This window comes from Cavia porcellus, unplaced genomic scaffold (assembly GCF_034190915.1).
Source record: "Cavia porcellus strain 051 isolate PalLab524CR breed Dunkin Hartley unplaced genomic scaffold, mCavPor4.1 scaffold_21, whole genome shotgun sequence".
NCBI lineage: Eukaryota > Metazoa > Chordata > Mammalia > Rodentia > Caviidae > Cavia > Cavia porcellus.
The window spans coordinates 40,369,125-40,376,873 of NW_026947504.1; positions in this window are offsets into that span (position 1 = coordinate 40,369,125).

Below are 7,749 nucleotides of genomic sequence, written 5' to 3' on the forward strand. Positions count from 1 at the left end.
TTGAATTTTGCTTCTGTTTAGATTTCTTTTAAAACAAAATATCTAGGCATCTTTGTTGTCAGAGAACAACAATGTTATTCACACAAAGCAGCCTTTCACACAGCAAGCTTCAATTCTCAGCTGAAATCAATTCATCTCTGCAGTGGTGGTAGGGAAGGAGCAGGCACTGGAAGAAGTGTTAGGTTCAAAAACACTTTTAGCTCTCTTCTTAAATAAAATACTTGGCTCTTTAGTGGTAGGAAAGAACTCATGACCCCCCAAACATTAACCTGCTTTCTGTCCTGAGTATCCAACTTTTTATCTTTGTTTCTTATTTGAATACCTTACCCTCAAATAATGAAAACATTAGATCTGAGAATTGCCTGCCATTTTCCCTTTTCAAGCTTGTAACCTGCACATAAGTTTAACTGTGGAAAGGACCTTGACCACAGGAGTAAGAAGGAGGGCTGGGAATGTGGCTCAGTGGGAAATTGGGAATTGCCAGTAATGGAAAAACAAATAGCAAACATGAAAAAAACTTCTAAAATACTCATAATAGACTACTTCAAAATATCTTGTGAGGCTATGAGCAACCTTCAGTCATCATCAGCTATAGTTAAAAATTTGAATTCTGTCATTACATATCTAACATTTGGCTACAAACAGCAATGATTGAGTTGTTAAGAGCCTTTTTCGCCTTTGTCTTGCTACAATTGTCATACAAAATCTCTGACTACAGCAGATTTCTTCATTGCCCTCTACTTAATTAATTTCATTTTCTATTTATAAGAAGCCAAAAGACAGTCTAGTTTACTCAAATCTAAATACACAAACTTAAGGAACTTATCCATGTATATTGAATACACTTATTTTTAATACAGGATAAACAATAGGCTAAAATATATTCTTACCAATGAATTGGAGTTGTTTTACACTGGAATACAAATTTAGCTATTCAGCATACCAAGTTATTTAAAATTAGATATGGTAAGTAACTAACAATATAAAATATGGCCCATTGCTAATAAAACTAGAAAGGAGACAATTTCAAGGATGAGCAAGATTTGTAGCCTTTCTGTGACACAGCAGGTAACTTCTTAAACAGATAACACCACATCTTTCCCTTCAATAAACAGTGATCAGTTTAGGAGTCATTCTGTAAGCACTCAACAACTGGGCTCATAAATATTGTATACCATCTGTTGCTGGACTTTGTGAAATCCTTGCCAGTGACACTTTAGGTCTACAATTTCTACCTTTTTTCCCCCTCTTCTGATTATAACTAAAAAAGTAAGATATTTGCAAAATCTGGTAGAATTTTATAGCAGGGACAAGGATAAACTAAAACTTTCTTTGTGATCATTTGTTCCCAAGGTTAATAATGTTTTTCTGGCTACATAAATCATTATGTTCTTCCAAAGAAAAACTCAGTAAAACTTGTAGAATCTCAGTTTAAGCAAAATTATTATTTATTTGAAGTAGTTCATGTGTTTTACTTAGAATTAACTAGAGATTATAGATGTATGTGTAATATGTAATTGTATGAAATTTGTATATAAATATGCTTTCAGAAATCTCATAGATATTATTTAATTTGACTATTTTATTTGATCTTAAACTAATAACATTTGAATTAGTTTTTAATTGAAACACTCAATTATTCTGAAGTGACATCTAACTGTATTTCCATAATGACTAATACTATTGAGCATTTTTCAATATTGGGTTATTGACTATTTGTATATAATTTTGGAGACATGTTTATTATAGTCATTTGGCAATTTATAAATTAGGATATTTGTGCTTTTTGTTGTTTAAAATTTACATACTTAGATGTCCCTTATATATACAATTGCAAATATTTTCTCCCATTCCATGGATTATCTTTCATGTTTGTGATTTCTTTTGAAGCAAAATAATTAATTTTTTTTTTTTTTATTTAAGAGGAAAAAGAGAAAAACACAAAACAAACCAAAGCGGTGTAAGGGTACACGTAATACAGAACTACAAAAAAAAAAAAACAAAACAACAACAACAACAAAAAAAACATAGCAGTAAGAAATCACCTGTTAGTAGATTACATATTATCATCTTGAAAATAGTTCCTCAAATCACAGTATCAAAGAATACAAGGTGGACATTCAAATAGGGAGACTGCAAACAGCTGTGTTCAATGACCCAAAAACATTGATATAGTCAGCTATTTAATACCCCTAAACACACTTGCTGTTATATCCGTTAGAGCTCTTTTTCTTTTTTTTTTCCCTCTCTTTTTTACAACAAAATTTACACATTTTGGATTTTATTACTCCTTAGTGCTTATTACTTTTTTGGGGGGGAGAGAATACAGTCAAATATGGCAAAACAAAGCTGTCAGTCAATACCAAGGATAGACATAGCACATGGTGTAGAACAGAGTACAAGTTTATCAACAATGGTTATCAACGTTGTCCCTTGTTTCCTTAAAAAGAATTGTCTATCTCATTAGATATTATAAAGTTGGACAAAACAGTAGAGAACAAGACCAATAAAACTTAGGCATTGTAAACATTACAGGACTTCCAGAGAAGACAATAGTCAAACCAGAATGGGTATCTTAGTGAATCTTATTGTCTTCAAAGTAGTTGCTTATGTCTTCAAACTTGATACTATCATATTGAATGGAACAGAGTCTAATCAGTCAAAACAAGATCATGGGAGTACTACAGGACTTCAAAACAAGTTAATAGGAAATCAAAAAGAGTTACTATTTATATATCCTAATTTTTTAAATTTTTTCTTTAATTAAGACAAACATAAGAAATGACTAAATAATTTTTTTAAAACAATAAGGGGGAGATTGAGATAAAACAGGACATAACAATATAACAATAGAGGTCACAGCATGACTGTTTCAACAACCTAGTACTTCACCACCATATAACCTGACTTAATAGTAGTTACCATAGTGTCTTTTTCCTTGAAATATTTGGATAAAATTTCATATACTCTAGCTTCAAATATTTTCATATCAAGAAGGCCAGAATAAAGCCTTTCTAATTAATGAGTGAAAACTTTATAAGGCTTCAAGGCCACCTAATGGGGAATCATGATTACCACATATTTTTATATATTTGAATAATTACTTACATTAGGGAAACTATTCGGTATTCACACATGTGAGATTGATTTATTTCACTTATGAGTATGGTCTCAAGCTGCGCCCATTTATTGATAAATATCTCAATGTGATCCCTCTTTATAGCTGAATAATACTCCATTGTATAGAAATACCGCAACTTTTTTATCCATTCCTCAGTTGATGGACACTTGGGTTGTTTCCAAGATCTGGCGATTACAAATTGTGCTGCTATAAACATAGGTGCACATCACATCACTGTGATATGATGCTTTCAGTTCTTCTGGGAATATGCCTAGAAGTGGAATAGCTGGAATAAATGGGATTTCCAGTCCCAACTTTTTGAGAAATCTCCAGACAGATCTCCACAAAGGCTGTACCAGTCTACACTCCCACCAGCAGTGCAGGAGAGTTCCTTTTTCCCCACAGCCTCTCCAGCATTTGTTGTCGGTTTGCTTGATCCTGGCCATTCTTTCAGGAGTGAGATGGTATCTCAGTGTGGTTTTAATTTGCATTTCCCTAATGACCAATGATGATGAGCATTTTTTCATGTATTTATTTCATGTATTTGCATTTCTTCATCTGAGAATTGCGTATTCATCTCAGATGCCCATTTTTGGATTGGATCTTTGAATTTTGGAGGTCTGAGTTTTTTTAATTCTTTATATGTTTTAGACAAGAGTCCCTTGTCTGAGAGAGAGTTCACTAAAATCTTTTCCCAGTTTGTGGGTTTTCTTTTCACTATGCTGGAGATTTCTTTTGACGTGCAGAAACTTTTTAATAAGAAGTGGTCCCAGTTATTGATTCTGGGAAGTATTTCCCTTGCGGTTTGAGTCCTGTTCATGAATTCTCTACCTACTCCTATGTCTCCAAGGTTTCTACCCAATTTGTCTTCCAATAGATTTAGTGTTTCTGTTTTAATATTCAGATCTTTGACCCATTTAGATTTTAATTTAGTACATGGTGATAGACATGGGTCTAGCTTTAGTTTTCGGCAAATGGAGAGCCAGTTTTTCCAGCACCATTTATTAAAGAGACTGTCGTTCTTCCAGTGAACCTTCTTGGCTCCTTTATCAAAATAAGGTGGTTGAGTGTGTTCGTAGTTGTGGTTGTATCTTCTAATCTATTCCACTGATCTTCGGCTCTGTTTTGGTTCCAATACCATGTTGATTTTACTACTGTTGCTTTGTAGTATAACTTCAAGTCAGGGATTGTGATGCCTCCTGCTTTGTCTTTGCTGCTTAGAATTGCCTTTGCGATTCTAGGTCTCCTCTGGTTCCAGATGAAATTTAGGAGTGATTTCTCTAGATCTATAAGGTATGTTGATGGTATTTCTATTGGGATTGCATTGAATCTGTATAACAGTTTTGGGAGAATGGCCATTTTCACAATGTTTGTTCTTCCTATCCATGAGCAAGGGATGTCTTTCCATTTTCTGAGATCATCTTCAATTTCCTTTTTCAGTGTATTATAATTTTCACTGTATAAGTCTTTCACTTCTTTCGTAAGAGTAATTCCTAAATATTTCATTTTTTTGCTTGCTAATGTGAATAGTCCAGTTTCTCTTATTTCCCTCTCTGTGATTTTGTTGTTCGTGTATAGGAATGCTATTGATTTCTGAGTATTGATTTTGTATCCAGCCACATTACTGAATTTATTTATTGTATCTAAGAGTATTTCAATGGAGTTTAGGGGGTCTTCTATGTAGAGTATCATGTCATCTGCAAACAATGATAATTTAACTTCTTCTTTTCCTATCTTTACCCCTTTTATTTTTCTCTCTTGTCTAATTGCTCTGGCTAGTACTTCCAGTACTATATTAAATAGGAGTGGTGATAGAAGACATCCTTGTCTTGTGCCCGATTTTAAAGTAAAGGATTTCAATTTTTGGCCATTTAGTATGATGCTGGCTGTTGGTTTGTCATAAATGGCCTTTATTATATTGAGGTAAAGACCATTTATTCCAATTTTCTGTAAAGTTCTTATCATGAATAAGTGTTGGACCTTATCGAAGGCTTTTTCTGCATCTATAGAAATGATCATGTGGTTCTTATTTTTGGCTTTATTGATATGGTGGATTACATTTATTGATTTGCGTATGTTGAACCATCCTTGCATTCCTGGGATGAATCCCACTTGGTCATGGTGTATAATCTTCTTGATGATTTGCTGGATCCTATTTGCCAATATTTTATTGAGGATTTTTGCATCTGTGTTCATTAGGGAGATCGGTCTATAGTTCTCTTTTATAGTTGGGTCTTTCTCAGGTTTTGGTACTAGAGTAATATTTGCTTCCAGGAATGACTTAGGAAGGATTGCTTCCCTTTCAATTTCATTGAATAGTTTGAGGAGTGTCGGCATTAGGTCTTCTTTATATTTCTTGTAGAATTCTGCAGTGAATCCATCTGGGCCTGGGCTCTTCTTGGTGGGTAAGGACTTAATTACATTTTCAATTTCATTAGCAGAGATTGGGTTATTCAACAGCTTTATATCCTCTTGATCTAGCTTTGGTACTTCATATGCTTCTAAGAATCTGTCTATTTCTTCTGTGTTATCAAACTTTTGAGAGTAGAGGTTTTCGAAATAGGTGTTGATGATCCTCTGTATTTCTATTGGGTCTGTAGTGATTTCTCCTTTTTCATTTCTTATTGCATGAATTTGAGCTTTTTCTTCCCTTTTTAAAATAAGGTTGGCTAGGGGCTTATCGATTTTATTTATTCTTTCAAAGAACCAACTCTTTGATTCGTTGATTCTTTGGATTGTTTTCTTAGTCTCTATTGCATTGATTTCTGCTCTGATTTTTATAATTTCCTCTCTTCTTTTCGCTTTGGGATTGACTTGCTCTTCTTTTTCTAGCTGTTTGAGGTGTAGCATCAAGTTATTTGCTTGTATTCGTTCTGTTTTCCTGATGTTGGAACTCAGTGCAATAAATTTTCCTCTCAGAACGGCTTTCATTGCATCCCACAGATTCCGGTAAGTTGTATCTGCATTTTCATTTTCTTTTAGGTATTGTTTAATTTCTTCTTTAATTTCTTCTGTGACCCACTGATTACTCAAGAGTGTGTTATTTAGTTTCCATGTGTTTGCGGAATTTTTGCAGTATCCTTTGTCATTAATTTCTAGTTTCAGAGCGCTATGATCCGATAATATGCAAGGGATGATTTCAACTCTTTTGCATTTGCTTAAATATGTTCTGTGAGCTAATATATGGTCTATTTTAGAAAATGATCCATGTACTGCTGAGAAGAATGTGTATTCTGATGTTGTTGGGTGGAACATTCTGTATATGTCTATCAAACCCATTTGTTCACAGGTGTGATTCAGTTCTGTTATTTCTTTGCTCATTTTCTGTCTGGTTGATCTGTCCCTTGATGTCAGTGGTGTATTAAGGTCTCCTGTTACAATTGTGTTACTGAGAATTTGAGTTTTCATTTCTGTTAATAATTGTTTTATATAGCTGGGTGCTCTGGAGTTTGGTGCGTATATATTTAAGATAGTTATCTCTTCCTCTTGGAGTTTTCCCCTTACGAGTATGTAGTGACCTTCTTTGTCCTTTATGGTCATTGTTGGTTTAAAGTTCACGTTGTCTGCAAACAGAATGGCTACTCCTGCCTTTTTTTGGATTCCTGCTGCATGAAGAATTGTTTTCCATCCTTTGACTTTCAGTCTGTGAGTATCCTTCTGGGTTAGATGGGTTTCCTGTAAACAGCATATGGTTGGATTTTGTTTCTTGATCCATTCTGCTAGTCTGTTTCTTTTGATTGGTGCATTGAGACCATTTACATTAATGGTTATTACTGTTAAATGCTGGTTAATTGTAGGAATGTTATCTCTCTGCTGTTGCATCTTTATCTTTCTGTTCTATTTAATTATTTGCTTTGCTTAGTGGTTTTTTCCTTTGTGTATCTAAACTGTCTTTCAATATTTTTTGCAGGGTTGGTTTGGTGTTCATGAAGTTCTTCAGCTGTTCTTTGTCATGGAAGTATCTTATTGCACCATCTATTTTGAATGATAGTTTTGCAGGATATATCAGTCTTGGTTGGAAATTATTTTGCTTTAGGATCTGGAATACTTCACTCCATGCTCTTCTTGACTTTATCGTTTGTGCTGAGAAGTCTGCTGTGATTCTGATAGGTTTTCCTTTATAAGTGATCTGTCTTTTCTCTCTGACAGCTTTTAATAATCTATTCTTGTGTTGGATTTCTGGGATGGTGACTATTATATGTCTGGGTGTAGTTTTATTTTGGTTATGACTGTTTGGAGTTCTATACGCTTCACTGATCCTGATGTCAGTTTCTGATCTCATGCTTGGGAAATTTTCAGCTATTACTTCTCTAAATATCCTCCTGACATCCTTCATGTTGTCTCCCTCTCTTTCATTAATCCCTATCATTCTTATGTTATTCTTCTTTGCATCGTCTTGCAGTTGTTGAATTGTTGTTTCCTGATTCCTTGTTATTTTCAAAAGATCTTTCCTTTCCTGTTCACTAGCTGCAATCCTGTCTTCAAGGTCTGAAATTCTATCTTCACTTTCATTAAGGCGGTTTTTACAACTTTCAGTGGAGTTTTTTATTTCCTCTATATGTCTGTGCATCTGCATTATGTATTCTGTTTGTTTCTTATATTGCTCGTCTAGGGATTCTATCTTTTTG